Source organism: Papaver somniferum, chromosome 10 (assembly GCF_003573695.1).
Source record: "Papaver somniferum cultivar HN1 chromosome 10, ASM357369v1, whole genome shotgun sequence".
In the NCBI taxonomy this organism is placed as follows: domain Eukaryota; kingdom Viridiplantae; phylum Streptophyta; class Magnoliopsida; order Ranunculales; family Papaveraceae; genus Papaver; species Papaver somniferum.
This window is the reverse complement of record NC_039367.1, coordinates 86,052,800-86,069,609: the sequence shown is the minus strand read 5'-3', so window position 1 is coordinate 86,069,609 and position 16,810 is coordinate 86,052,800. Positions and strand designations below refer to the sequence as shown.

Genomic DNA, 16,810 nt, shown 5'->3' with positions numbered 1-16,810 from the left:
TACCTAACGCGAACCCAAGATTAAAATTTGAACAGAACGAGACCGATGGGGTAACGAGCTTGATAGGAAAGTCTTTTGAAAGATATTGGTTACTCTTTTAATCATACTTTAAAGTTCATGATGGTTGATGTAAGTTGAAACGTGCCGCCTTGTAATGCCGGTGAGACCTTGGGTATCAAAGCTCCATTGAGCTTCCCTCGTCTCTGTTTCACTTACATTAGCTCAAATTGATTCCAGAGGGGTATGCTCAAATTGTAACGAATTCCCTTTCGAAGGAATAAAAGCTGGTCTAAAAACAATCTAATTGGAGCCATCATGCTTTTTTTTGCTAGAAATCTTTAGGTTTGCTTTGGTGGAGTCAGCCTGCTGTGTGTTTGTTAGAACAACCTTCCTTGTTAGGGTTTTTTTTCTTTTTGATTTTTTTAGTGTATGCTGATTTTATTAGAGAACGGGCTTGGAAAAGAGATATTCTAGGTCGTTCAATTAGTGAAAAACCTAGTAGTTTTTCTTGTGAAAGCGGGAAGCTCGAAGACTCTTCTTTTGAGAGCCATGTTTTCGGAAATTTTAGCTTTGAAAACTTGACAGTTAGTGAAGAGAGTACTCCTATTCCTTTGGTAGTACCAGAAATGACAACTTTAAAAGCTTTGTTGAACCCAACTAGGACCTCTTGTCCGTCATGTATCAAGTTAGCTGAAACTGAGGCAACTTATGAATTAAAACCTAGGACCAAAAGATGCTCCCAGTCTTTTTAGGGAAAGAAAATGAAAACCCCTATTTTCATATTAGGGAATTTTAGGAAATTTGTAGTAACCTAGGAATTAAAAACCTAGATGATGATGCTTTGAAACTTAGGTTATTCCCTTTTTCCTTAAGAGATAAAGTCAAATCTTGGTCATACAGTTTGCCTCCTGAGTCAATTGAAACCTATGACCAACTTACATCTTCCTTTTTACAAAAAAAAATCCCTAGGCACAAAATATCGTCTATTAGGACGCAGATCTGTAGTTTTTCTCAACAAGAGGGAGAATCTCTATATAGGTATTTGGAAAGGTTTAATGACTTGTTATCCCAATGTCCTCAACATGGTTTAGAGACGGATAAAATAATTCAGATCCTTTATGAGGGTTTAGATTATTCGAAAACTACGATGGTTAAGTCTTTATGTACTAGTGGTTTAGAAATTAAAACTGTTAATCAGGCGATGACATTTTTGAATGAAACCGCTGAAAAGACCCAGCAATGGGAAAATAGTAGGGAACCCAAGAAAACAATTCTTCTAAATAGAGGAAATGTCAATATGGTAGAAGGATCTTATGAGTCTGATGCCAAATTTCCTGCTATAGCAAACAGGTTAGAAGCCTTAGAACTGAGTCATACTAGTGGTGGAGTAGAGACCAAGTCCTTTTGGGAAGGGAAGACTATTGAAGAGCAATCCCATGCTCTTTATAATAACTCTAGATCTGATAACCGTCAGAAGTTTGACCCGTACTCAGAAACATACAACCCTGGTTGGAGAAACCATCCTAATTTCTCTTGGTCTAAGGGCCAGAGTCAAGACCAGTCTAGTAATTCTCAGCTTCCCCAAAGTTTTGGTTGTAATAAGAACTCTTCAGGTCAAGCCCAGTTCCAGAACCCTTTTGAGAATAGAATAACTAGCTTAAGGAATCTCTTCGTATATTACAAAAGAGCCAGGAGATGTTCGCACATACCCAACAAATGTCATTAAAGAACCAGGAGGAAACAAATCATAATTTGCAAAATAATAACAAGGCTATTGCTAGGTTAGATCTTCAAGTTGGAAAATGGCTAAAATTCTAAGTGAGAGAGATAATGGGAGTTTTCCTAGTCAGACACAACCTAATCCTAGAGGATTTCATGAAATAGGAGGAAGATCATCTGATCATGTGAATGCAATCAAAATCCTTAGGAGTGGTAGAGAAATAAACAATAAGGTTGCCATGCCTGATAGGGAACATGCTGTAGTTCACCCTTCTGAATCAGAAGCTGAAGAGATTGATAGAGTCTCTAAGGAGATCAATGAGACCTCTGATAAGCCAAACTTTGTTCCTAGAGACCCATTCCAATAATTTCTAGTACCAACAAAGAGTGAATCCAACTTTAACGACATAATGGAGGTTTTTAAGAAAGTTACCATAAACCTTCCGTCACTAGAAGCAAATAGGAAACTACCAGCTTATGCAAAGTTCCTTAAGGATATGTGTACCGGAAAGCGAAAGCTTAGTGTCCCTAAAGAAGCCTTTTTAGCTAGTCAGGTAAGTTCGATCATTCAGAACACCAAAACTTCTAAGTATAAAGACCCAGGTGCCCCTACGATTGCTTGCACAATAGGAAAATACCGGGTAGAAAGAGCTTTGCTTGAATTAGGAGCCACTGTGAATTTACTGCCGTACCATGTGTACTTAAATCTAGGACTTCGTGAATTGAAACCTATCAAGATAATACTCCAGTTAGCTGATAGGTCTATCAAAATTTATCGTGGTGTGATAGAGGATGTTCTTATTGAGGTCGACAAGTTTATTTATCATGTGGATTTCGTTGTCCTAGATACCCAACTTGTCCCTGAACCAGAGAACCAGATACCTGTGATTTTAGGTCGCTCATTTTTAGCTACGTCTAATGCAATCATAAACTGTCGAAATGGTATCATGAATCTATCTTTTGGTAATATGACTATTGAGCTGGATATTTTTAATGTAAATAAGCTACATTCTGAGCTAGATAACACATGCATTGAAGAGGTGAACATGATACGAACCTTAGTTCAAGAGTCATTACCATCGGAAGATCCGTTAGAGAGTTGTCTATCCCATTTTAGCCTGGATTTCGATGATGATAGTAACATTGAAAAAGTAAATGCTCTGTTGGATTCTATTCCTGTGTTATATATTGATATATGGAAACATAGGTTTGAACCATTACTAGCTTCTGAGTCTACCTTAATACCTTGTTTAAAAGAGCCTCCTGAGTTGGAACCTAATTATACACTTTTAGGCGCGTCTTTCCTGTGATTATAGCTTACGATTTTGATAGTGATCAAGAGAATAGGCCAGAGACCGTGCTTCAATAAAATAAGGAAGCTTTAGAGTGGACCATAGCAGATATGAAGCAAGTAGAGGATGAACCACCTGATTATAACCACTAGTATAAATCTTCACATATGCCACACTTAATCACCGTCTCTATAGGCTTTTGACCATGGATTTTTTTTTCTCCAGAAATGTGGCATCAGGTGCCGTGACAACTGGATACCTTTATGGCTACATAAAATTTGTGTGACTATTAGACATGGATTTACCATGGCCAAAATTCTATAACCGTGTCCATATGATACTCATATTTTTTTTATGTAGTCAAGCATTTTACCTATCACCATGGCAATAAGGTCCTTATAAACACACAATTTGATTCAAATGTGGCTAGAGTTTACCTTAAAGCCACATGAATTTTACTTTAACTGTGTCCTTTTTAATCAATCAGACACGCCAAATTTATTTTTTCATGGCCAATACATGACTTATAGTTACGCTGATATTGTAAAACCATGGCTAAATACATTCTAAGGACACATAAAACTTTTCAATGTAGTCATTGGATATGTTATGGAGACAGAAATCAGGTGAACCGTAGCGCTAAACTTTTTAAAGTCACGCAAAATGATTTTGATGAAGCTAATGGTTAACTTTTATCTACCCGTATTTGAGAGAGTTCGTAGCCGTGATTATCAATATATCCATTAGTAATGGTTTTTAGCCACTCAAAAAAATTATTATTTTTGTGGCTATAATTTTCCTTTGGTCATGGTTTCCATCCATAAGGTGGCTTTATTTGATGTGCGGCAACGGGAAGGCAGTAACCGAATGATACCAAGGCCTCTAAGACACATTACCTATTTGTATCCTGTGTGGCAAATATCATATTAAAATTATTATTAATCATTGATACAAAATGATCACACCATCAAAATTGATCCAAAATATTTTTTATTAATCACATGAGGACATATCTTTGAAAGTATTCAAAACTGGACTAGGTCCGAGGGTTATTCTGCATTTGCGGTTTTCTCGTTAACAAAATCTTGTGTTGTGTGATTTACTTTACTTTTGCATTATTTAGCTTGTCTTTATAATTAAAGTAAATAAACTTGACGTTAATCGTCAGTTGGTCAGATCACATTTGTTAGTTCAACCTGAACTAAACTTGTTCCAAGTGGACACCTCATTGAAATAATATTTTAGTGATTATTGCTTAAAGAAGATTATACAAGGTGGGTCTTGAATAGGTTGTATCTAGAAAGATTGTAGTGTACTTGTGTACCCTCGTCATTTCACTGGATAACCCTTAGTTTTACTGATTATCCACAAATTTAATCCAATTTTACTCAACTTTACTCAATTCCATCAAATTATACTAAGAATCACTATATCATACTCAGTATAACCGATTTATCCACACGATTCATCTAATTCAATCCAATTATATTCAACTTTCTTCGAAAATCACTGGATAACATTTACTTTGATTGATTATCCAAAAATTTAATCCAATTTTACTCAATTTTGCTCAATTCCATCAGATCATACTTAAAATCACTTGATCATACTCAATATGACAGAGTATCCACCTAATTCCATTTAATTTTATCCAATTACACATAACTTTGTTTCATAATCATTGGATAACACTTACTTTGATTGATTATCCACAAATCATACTCCAAATAACTAAATGATACTCATTATGACTGATTATCCATCAAATCCCATGTAATTTAGTCTAATTGTACTCATTTGTATCTTAAAATCATTCGATAACGCTTATTTTGGCTTATACTCCACAAATTTAAGGATTCGATTACTGATCCACCGAACATTATTAGATTCAGATTATTGGAAGAACAATTTGTTGCAAGTGTTTCTTAATTTAAACATATTTATTTTGGTATAAAAAATAAAAAACAACCAAGAAATCCGAGTTAGTTTGGAATTAGATTGCATCCAGTTGAATCTAATGTATGTTAATCAATTTCATCGAATCATGTTCACTTCGACCTCAATTGCACCCACCCGATCTCGTTTGAACTTTGTCCGGTCAATACTGAGTTTCATATTTATCGATTTCGATGATGTATGATGTTAAGTTTGAAGTCAGAACCCTCTTGGAGCTTCTTGTTTCATAGTTTGTATGCTTCTTGAGTCTAGCAGTGTGAACTAAAATGACTTCATGACCTTTACGACTAGTCGAAATTACTTCATGACCTATGTGACTAGTCGAAATTCAAACCGGAAACACAAAGAAAAAGCACAAAAGCATAATGAGAAAACACACTTACCTTGATTCGTATGACAGTCTTAAATTGATAATCTGGCCAATAGAAAGCCAAATATATCTGATCCAACGATCATGATTTCATCTTTATGAAGTCATACGGATTACCACATAAAATATCTAGAACCATCTAAATTTGCCGCGATAGATTATTGTGGCGCGGTGTTTCCCACCAAAAATTTCACCAAATTCTCTTTTCCCTCCACTGAAAACCCTAGGCATATAATTCGTTATCCAAACTAACCTTCACTCTCTCTGCTAATCTTTCCTATATCTCCAACCCGCTACTCCTCTCGCAACAAAGAGAAATAGTTCTAGTAAAACGAAATAGCCATGGTTCTTCTTCTTTCACTATCTATCTTATATCTCAACAATGATGAATTTATGTTTTTGAGTTGAAATATAAGATTTCAAAGTTATGATTTTGTTGTTTTTTCTTCAATTTCTATCAAATCAAAGTTAGGGTTCGGACATATCTCTGTTAAATTAGAGATTGTGGATTTAGGGTTTCCACAATTTTGTGTTCAAATTAGAGATTTGGAGTTAGATTTTTAGAAATCTCTATTAAAATTAGAAGTGGGTTTTCATTCAATTAGAGATTTTGGATTTCTACAAAAAAATTTAATCACTTTTTCTTTTTTTATTTTCTATAAATCTGGGTGGGTTTGATTTTGAAAATCGGGTGTGATGCTAATTTTTTGGTTTATTGCTATGTTGTTTATAAAATGGGTTTGGATATTTGGATTAGGTCTTTTAAGTTTTGTTTTGGATTTTGATTTAATAGGAAAATTTGCGTTTTTGTGATGTTGGTTTTGGTAATAGAGATGAATTAACTTTTCAATTTGTGTAATTTATGTTCATAAGGACTTCATCGAAAAATATATTGCTGATAAAATCTTCAACGATACGATTAATGTAACCTCCTCTTAGATTTTATTTAGGTTTTACAGTAAGCATCAACAGGCATGAAAACAGCCAAACAATTTCATTACTTTTCACTGTGTTCATTCAATAATAGACTTCTTATTGCAAGTTGAAAGTTGTGGTTTAAATTCCTTTGCCAGTCTTTTGCTTTTCAACTCTCATGTGACACCGCAACAATTGTTTGCTTTTGCCTTCACACAATCACTCCAAATTACTTTTTTTTGACCTGTTCAGATGTCACTAGCATGGAGTTTCCATTTTGGCCCAAGATTGATATTTTACCGTCTATGTAAAGTTTGATATTCGTCCATTGTTTTGGTGATTGATAGATTGAAAGCTAATAAGTTATGACCTCACTACTAAAGACCAAAATGTATGTCGCTTAGATAGCCAAAGGATTACACAATATACGTAGACAATAAATATCAACATGGACAAACAGTTGTAATGAAGGCATAAATTATTTTATTTTTTTGGTGAGATATTTCTAGGGCTTGATTTTTTGTTGTGCTGTGAAATTAATGTACATGTTTAGTTGTTTTTCTTAAGGAGCAAAGTATGGGGTTTCAAGTATTTTTATAGCTCTTAATGTGTTGTTGTTGTTGTATTGTAGGTGCGGTCCTCAAGTAAAGCAAGCTACTTACGAGAATCGTCAACGTCTTCACCTTTATGAACAGGTATACACTAGTTTCGTGTTCGGTTTTTTCCTAGGCTGGATTAATTAAGTATTTACAACAGTTTGTCCAATGAAATTTTTATTGGTAATTGAAAGACTTGTAAGTCAGGGGATATATAACTTTTTTGAACTGAAATATATGTATTAGTTATTGTAAGGCTTGTATTTCAGAATTGATTTATCAATTTATTCCTTCATTAATAAATATTTGTTAGAAATGTAGAACTTGTAATTTCTGGTAGACGTATAATGAAGGTATATGCTTTCAGTGATTTTTTTAAACATAAAGAAATTGAAGTGCAACAGATGTAATTGATTTATTGGCTCCCCTGCGTTTCAGAATAGATAAATCCTGGATGAGCACCTGTCACCTGCACTTAGGAGTTGAATATATGCTGAAACTTGGTGCATAATGAACCATGGAGAACGAGGTCATTGTGTTTGATTTGGATGGATATAAAATAATTATGTAGTGTGTTAGTGTGTCTCTCTGGCTCTCTGCACTTAGTTGAAGTGGGCATTTCATTTTTCTTGGTGAATTTAATTTCTCCTTTTTTCTGTGTTGTATTTTTGTTAGTGTTCCTTATCTTTTTCAATTTAGGCCTGATGACTTTACTGTATATGCAGGTGTGCAGATGCTTCAACAGATTCATCATTGAGACAACAACAAGATCAATTCGCTACTCGAGGATACGCGGGAGTTCCTTAACATCATTGAGACTTCATATCATTCCAAGATTGATATCAATTAGTTGTTGAAGACTGCAGTTGAAACATCTACAATGTGGCTTAGTACGAAATTCCTCTCTAGTCTTATGTACTTGAAGGGATGAGATCTGTAAATTTCATGCTTGGGTACTTATTTCTGGAATAAGTGAGTTTTTTTTTTTGAACAAATTTTAAAACCTCCAATAATTTATTAGTACAACATTTGAGTTGATAAAAATGAACAAAGAAATCTAAAATTAGTGGTTATCTTTTCAGTGAGTTGAATGTAATCGTGTTCTAGTAGTGCAACTACTCTGAACCATCATCTAAAATGTTACTTTCCATATGTAAAACTATAAACTAATATATAATATTATGTAATGGCTCCATCAAGAAAAGTTTAAGATATGTTTTCATATTTAAGATTGTCATCAATGACCTATTTTTGATTTTGTGTGGTCATCAGTGATGTGATTTGAGAATTCTAGGAAAAAGTAACACAATAGAACTCCATATGAATGTCTTATTTTCACAAAATACCCAGCTGCACCCGCTGTATTGCAATTCCTTTGGAACACAATCACTTGTAATATATCCTTCTATGACCAGAGCTTCAGGTTTTTGTATTGTAATGAACAAGCATAGACATTATGCCACGCTGATGTAAATGATCTGGGTTGTAGTGGATAAATCCTGGTTTTTTCGTTCTAATATTTCCATTACTTTGGCCATACAAAAGTCTTTCATCTGGGTTGCAAGATGTGCCTAATGAACTGAAGGCTATGGTTACATAAACAAAATCATTATGGCCATATAATAATCCTCCCATAAAAAGAAGTGGTGCAGAAATATGTTAATCTTTTGTCATGTTGTTTTTTAAAAATGTGTCTGTTTCTTAACATGTAAATGTTTAAAAAACCATGTACTATGGACACATAAAAAAAGTGGCTGAATAAATATCTTTTCATCACGGGTTGATAATTGTGTCTATTGCCATCCTACACATTTGACACATACATAATTCCTAAATGTGGCCATATTCACATCTATGGCTACATGTGATAGGGTTAGACTGAAAATTATGGCTAAAAAAATTCCCTATGACTACAGTTGATGGTTTTATGATTAAACCCATGACCAAATGGTGCATTATGGCTACAAAGTAACACAAAACATGGCTATGGTTATGTTGATGACCAGTAGCCACGCAAATAACCCAAAACGTGGCTAGGATGTAAACCAAAAAATGTGGCCTATGTGAAGGTTTGTACTAGTGAACTTAGAGAAAGCAATTGACCTATTTCAAGAACCAGATGGTCTAAAAATTAGGAATATTGTGACTAGTCTATGTAGAGGCACCCAAAATCTAAGTTTGGGGGTAGTGATCATCAAGTATCCCCATCAGAAGTCCCTAACTTGGGGCTCGATCCTAGTGCATTTAAGGTTTTACTCGAGTCTATTTAGACTCCACAACCCGATCCTCCTGATATTTTCCAGGAGAGAATCCATATGTTAGAGACCCGTTTTTCTGATGAGTCTGTTTGTCAAAACACTCATATGAAGCTCAATTATGCATCCCAGATAAACCCAGTTATCTTGACAGAAACCTTACATGAGGACGTTCTCTTTCTTTTCATTTTTCTGAACCAGTGCAGTTGTCTCATACTTGTGTTAGCTCTATTTGGTCTTATGGACCCACAAATGTTTCGACTATTGGCACACGATTTTGGAAGGTGACAATTTTTTTTAGGTATTTTATGTCTAGGTAATGACTACAAATTTAGCATTTACTGGGAGGCTCCCACGCTCATGTGATACGGTAATATCCTTCCTTATTTCTTTTCCCTCTAGTGGTAACAGTTTCTCCTTGTTTGTGCTTTTAATTTCATCTTTAGAACATTGAGCTCAATTTAGATTTAAGTTTGGGGGTATGGGAGAAACTTTCTAGTTGCAATAAATAAACTCCAGATCCTAGAAATTTATTCCTATTAAGGATGGCACTAACCAATCTAAGTGGATGGAAGCATTTTGGTTATAGGAGTTGAGGAACCAATCTGACTAGACGAAAATATCTATAGAGTCTATTCATAAAAGCACAAAGTTCAGGTGTTAGAAATAACATGATAGTTTCGCCATATCTCGTTGAGTCCTTTTCACTTTCTATTTTTATTTTATTTTGAGTGAATTGGTGGGGTACACGATTCAAGTTGTTACCATTGCTAGGGTGAAATAGAGTGATTGAGATACAAAAAAAAAGACCAGACCAATAGACCAATCAGAATAAATATTAACACTTGGATAGAAATATGTGTGTGTTCTCCCTGTCTCTGTCGCCTAAACAGGCATGGAATGCAGGATCCACGGGAATTACCATGTAATCCGCTGAAAAGAAGCATTCGCTTGGATCCACAAGATCTAATCATGTTGTTAATTCTTCAAAAAAAAGATATAATAATAATAAATAAATGTGTGTTCAATAAATAGACCGTTGGTTCCCTTATATATGACAGACGAGTTTATCTAGAATTAGGATTATGGGCCATTAGTTTCCTTGTATATGCCAGTGTGTTGATATTAGTCAGACCGATATCTTAGTCATTTAGAATAGGTTCATCTCGACAGAGGCCTTCAGACAGTTATGGGAAAAACCGTTCACCTTTAAACCATCTACATTTTTCTCTATTTCCATCTTCTTGATCTTTTCATGTGATTAGATTAACTCCGAGTATGATTTTCATAGTGCAACTATTTGAGTAGAGCTCTGTCACTTATATATGAATTTTAGTATGCTTGAGTGCAAACTCGTGTACATCAATTGGAATTTCGCATCAGGGTTCTTCCTCTTATAGTCAATAATTGTATGCCAACCAAGGAGATTCATTAGTGCCTTCCAAGGTTCTACGTAAACGGCTAGGGTCTGGAGTGAAGGTTTTGTGGGTAAACCTTTGGTAAACCCTCCCGATATTAACTCGGTCACTAGGGACACTTAGTGAGTTAGGATTTTATTTTCCTTATTAGTTTTGCTCGAGGACTGGCAAATAATAAGTTTGGGGGTGTTGATAGACGCATTTATGTGTCTAATATGTCTCAATTGTATGTATTGTTAGTGCTCGAATTTATATTTATTTTGTTATTTTATGTCTTTGTAGGAATTTTTAGAAAAATAAGCTCTTGCGGCAAAAATGGCTCGAAAAGTGGTATTTTACACCTGAGGATAAAGTACTAAAGACACCCCAGAAATGCACCGGAGGCGTCCCAGAAATGTGTTGGAAACACCCCTGAAAAAGTGTTAAAGGCACCCCATAAAAGGCGTTAAAGGCACCCTCATTTGGGATAAGGACACCCAGTGGATGAAGGCACCCGAGTTTTGGATAAAAGCACTTCATCTTCAAGAATTCAGGATTCAGAATTTCGGCGGGAAAAACCATTATAAAAATAACAAATTTTCAATCATGGATTTGAAGGTGTTATAGGGAGACTAAATGGTTGAAAACTTATGGGATTATTCCAAGGACATATACATAGCTATTACAAGTGATTTGATCGATTAACTTTGGCTGAATTGTCGTGTGGAGCAAAACAGAATTTTCATGCAGTTTCACGTGTTTGATGGATTGCAGCGAGTGTCTCACGTGTTCGAGAGATTTTAGCATGTTCTGGAGCATGTTATGAATAATATATAGTGTGTAAACCATCTTCAGGCGCGTGGAAACATTAAAACAGAAAAGAAAATCTTCCCAAAAATATTTTATTATCACAGAAGTAATGAAGAATATTTTGAAGTTTAATGCGAGATTTGGAGGAGCTGTTGGCTATATAAAGGGTTCTGGTGTAGCATAGATGGGGTGTGGGGAGTTGGGAAGAGAATAGAGAGCTGCAGAGGAAGAAAATTAAGTTACACAATTTTCTGATGTTGCTGCTGAAGAACGCGAAGAACAGACACAGTCGTTCTTTAACAGTGAAAACGACATGACGGTCTTAGAACAACAATGTTAGCAATAGTAATCTTTTATCGTTCTTGTAACAGGGTTTTACAACAATTAAAAACGTTGCAAACACCCGATTTTCATCATTTTTCATCATTTTCATCAATTGTAAAACACTTGTGAGCGTCAATGAAGTATTTTGAGAGGTTTTTCAACATGATGAGTGGCTAAAATACCTGGTAACTAAGGCAATGGATGAGATATTCACTCATGTTTGATTGGTAACATATTTTTACAATTTCTTTAACTATTTATTTTATTTAATTCACTTGGATCAATATACAAAAAAAGATAAAAACGGTTTTCTTAATTAGTTGTGAATCAGTTTGATGCTTTATGCTTAGAATTAATTCTTTGATAAATCATGCTAAAGGATTACAATTCAATATTTGGACACCTTATAGATTAATAAGTGATTTAATGGGAAAAAAAGAGCTGAATAATAATTTCTGAAATATTATTGTAACCAATCAACTTGAAGTAATAGTGAATCCGGAGCCTTAGTCCATTTAAAATCTTGACATCTTTTTTTAAATTAAATTTGCCTTATTTTTTAAATCTAAAATTCATTTTCTTCACAAGTATGAAACGAATCCCTTACCACTATCACTACGACAATTAAAAAAAACCATCACCAATACTTACTTTATCTTTAAAACTCTGCAATTGTTGTGAATATTTTCCTTTCAGCAAGTTATGCTCTTCATCGAGATTTTCAAACTTTAAAGCTAAATCTCGTTCTATTTCAAGTGCTGAAAGAAGATCATTATAACAAATAAGAAATTGTTTGCTCAATTCCTTTAGTTCATATATTTTACACTTGATATTTCATCAGAAATATCAAGTATAGAACTCAAAGATATCTCTTTAGAGACATCATCAATTGAGCAACCTGAAATTGAAGAACTATCTCCTTTTGAGCACATATCTTGTGACACGTTAACTGAGTCTTTCTTTAGTTTTTGCTCTCGCTTAACTCTCCTTTGACTCATGTATTATAGGTTGGATCGCATCAAACACAGATTGTTAGATCTTTTCGTGTTTTCCTGCTCTGATACCAATTGAAAAGACAAGGGTACCCAAATATACCTCAATCTAAAACTTTTAAACCTATAAGTCCTTTCTCTGAAAGTGATTGTCTATTGACTGAGTCGAGAAAACACAACAAATCGTTTCACACTTTGTGTGATTGTCTATGGATACGAGATCGAGACATTACAACAACTGAAAATGCAGGGATCTAATAACCTCACCCAATATTTCGATTAGTAATCTGTATGGATTAACTCGAATATACTTTTAAAAGAATCAACTAGACATTCAAACTCAATCTTAATAAAGATTATATCAAGGAGTTAATATCTCTATCTCTCCATTTGATCTATACTCAAACAAATAGAAATATGTGAGTCTTTATCAAATACAAGAGATATAAACTTGGATAGTACCAAAGACCAATATCCAAGGATCAATCAATTTCCAATCAACAACCAAAGGTTGGATTTCACAATTGATCGATACAATGCACAACCTGTGATATTTCAATTATATAAAAAAATATAATGTGGAATAGAAATAACACAGACACTAGAAGTTTTGTTAACGAGGAAACCGCAAATGCAGAAAAACCCCGGGACCTAGTCCAGATTGAACACCACACTGTATTAAACCACTACAGACACTAGCCTACTATAAACTAACTTCCTCCTGGACTGTAGTTGAACCCCAATCAATCTCACACTGATCCAAGGTACAATTACGCTCCTTACGTATCTGATCCAAGCATGATGGTACGCACTTAATTCCATTAGCCGATCTCACCCACATTCAAGAGTTGCTACGACTCAAAGTACAAGAATTGAATAAACAAATCTGCATCACACAGAAAAGTATACGATAATATATAAATCTGTCTCCCACAGATAAACCTAAATTTTTTGTTCCGTCTTTTGATAAAATCAAGGTGAATATGAACCAATCGATAACCCAGACTTATATTCCCGAAAAACAGCTTAGAATTATCAATCACCTTACAATAATCTTAATCGTATGATAGCGAAACAAATGATAAGGCGAAGATGTTTGTGATTTCTTTTAATCTTGCCCTGTCGGAGATATAATCTCAAGTTAATCTTTCAATTGAACTTGTACTATAGAAATGGAAACATCAAATCGCTCAATTACAAGAGAAGTAGTTTCGTCAGGCTTCACAATTCCAATGAAGTCTTTAAGTCATTAACCTACAGGGTCTCGAGAAGAAACCTAAGGTTAAAGGAGAATCGAATCTATCTAAACCAACTAGTATCACACATGAGGTGTGGGGATTAGATTTTCCAGTTTCTAGAGTTCTCCTTTATATAGTTTTCAAATCAGAGTTTGTAATCAATGTTAGCTTAGTAACAAAGCATTCAATATTCACCGTTAGATGAAAACCTAATTTAACCAAGATAATATCTTTCAACCGTTAGATCGAAAACTTAGCTTGTCACACAAAAATGAAATGTATTTCATTTAGGTTTCACTAGTACAAATCTTCACATTGGCCACACTTAATCACCGTGTCCATAGACTTTTGGTCATGGATTTTTTTCACTCCAAAAATGTGGCATCAGGTGCCGAGACAAAAAGGTATCTTTATGGTTACATAAACTTTGAGTGGCTATAAAATATGATTTACCATGGCCATAACTCTAAAACCATGTCTATATGGTACTCATTATTGTTTTTTGTAGTTAAGCATTTTCACTATCACCATGGCCATAGGATACTTATAGACATACGATTTGATTATATGCGACTAAAGTTTACCTTAAAGTCACGTGATTCTTATTTAATATGTGGCCTTTGTTATCAATTGGACACGCAAATGAGTTGCAGTTACCTTAGAGCCACACTAATTTTTCTTAACCATGGCCATCTCTATCATTTAGACACACGGAAAATAATTTAGCATGGCCAATACATGACTTGTAGTCACGTTCAATCTATGTGCCATGGACATCTATATTTTTGGACACATGGTAAACATTTTACATGGTCAATTAATAAGTTATGGCTACTAAGAATTTGTAGCACCGTGGCTAAAAAATTTCTAGAGACACGTCAAGTGTTTTCAATGTAGCTATTATTCACCTTTTGGACACAGAGAATACCACAAAACCATGGCGATAACTTTTTTAAAATGACACAAGACGTATTCAACATGGCAAATATTATCTTTTAGCCGCATGAAAATTGCAATTTTTATAGCTCAATTTATTCTTTGGCCATGATTTAAGATCTAAATGGCAGCCGTATTTTATTTCCAACCACGTGAATGCAGTAATTTATCATGTGTAGCAAAACTCACCATAATAACCAACCATAAAAATTAATCACACTACAATTAGAGTGAAGGTACTAAAAAGACAACAGTTATGACTGCGCTTTAATTCAAGACAGAGAACTTGTTGCGACGGTTCGAAAGGCTGGTGCAACAGAGACGAGTAGATGCCCAAGTGGAGCTACCAGAGGGCCAACGCAACCCTTTAGACTCACTGAAAGGAGTTTCCAAAAAATGAAATGCAGAAGTTCATGAAAATCTTTTCATAAGGAACCACTGTTTTCACCAAGTGAGATACAAGAAGATGAAGTTGAATCGGCTTGCATTAAAATTTTACTGAGGGTGACACAAGCATTGTAAGTATTCTGCTAATACCCACGGCACTCTGTTTAAAAGAATCATGATTTACATATAATAGACAATCTTAATTTGAGATCAGATTGTTCTTAATTCAAGATCAGACTGTTACAAGGAAGACTTTAATCATAAAGAAACTTGTAGAGAAAATTATATCAAAAGAAACTTGTAGAGAAAATTATACTAGTGAAGTTCGTGAACTAATTCTCTCTAACAACGAAAGGAATATTATGGCAAAAGATGAATCGAAGTTTAAAAGCATACCAGTCCTATGTTATTAATACTACTTTCCGTTCAGACTTGTCTAAGAAAAAGTTACCATAAAGAAACTTGTGCAGAATCCCATGACGAATTTTTCGAGCACCGGAAGGAAAACAATGACAGAAAATTTATTAGGAAAACCTGAAACAAACATGTGCTGCTCCAGCACAACATATCACGAAAGTGTTGCTTAAGCTGCATATGGCGTTGATCCAGTACACTACTTTGGACCAACAAATCGGGGAGGAATAGAAGCTGATGACATAAGGGGTGTTATCCTCCATATCTAGGGAGAAAGAAAAAATGAGTTGTTAATGAGTTATTAGAAATGTCCCTGCATCAGTTGTGCTTTACATACTGTTTGGGTTATGTGGGTTTCAGTAACATGAAAGCTCTTTCCTTGATATTGACACCTAAACATCCAGAAACACAGCTTGGGTATAAAGTGACACCCTATTTATTTAGTAAACCTGAGGTTTGTCATTAGTTCTGTGCACAGACACAATATCTGCCGCAATAGCTGGGTATATAGTTAGTATTAGAAGTAGAGTTCATGATTGGAAATACAAGATGTGTGGTGCTTCTAGAGCAAATGACATAGTTGAAGTTACAGCAGTATCTTAGTTCTGCAAACTTTGCAGTGCCCAAAGAGGGGGTGTTAAAGACTGTTGCTCTTGCTGAAAAGCTTGGTCCTGATCCCTCTCGTTTGTTGCAAACAATGAAGGTCTACAACCTTCCGTGACGCGAAGGTTAGAGGCTAACTTGACTAACTTGATATACTGTAAGCAGTGGTTATGAGCAGTTTCTATCTTCTTGGAGAGTTTGGTTACCTTTTGGCTAAAAGATCTGGTTGCAAACCTAAGGGTTATTCTTAAGGTAATAGAAGCGAAGGAACAACTAGTGACTTGTTGAATATGTTTAGCCTCAGCAAGAAAGATCAGATCTGGATTGAATTGCACTATTGGATGTTTTAGGTGATTTTAAGTTAGCCAGCCCTTGCACATTCCTTGACAGAAGCTTCATACTACTATTGTGAATACAGACAGATGCCTAAGGTGAACCGAATATGGCAAGGAAGCACAAATTTCAGTAAATCAGTAACAGGGATTAAGAGTTACGTAGAGGCTAAGAACGATCAACCAATATGGAGTATCAAGTAAAGAGCTAAGAGCAAGCATAGCGCAATTTAAGTCTAAGCAAAAAATGCAATAAAAAGAGTATGAATATTAT

The 16,810-nt window shown here is 34.8% G+C and overlaps 1 pseudogene; it reads right to left on the bottom strand.

The window, feature by feature from the left end:
- Positions 1 to 989: 989 nt before the first annotated feature.
- On the bottom strand, positions 990 to 1,089 carry LOC113319791 (annotated as a pseudogene).
- Between the last annotated feature and the right edge of the window lie 15,721 nt (positions 1,090 to 16,810).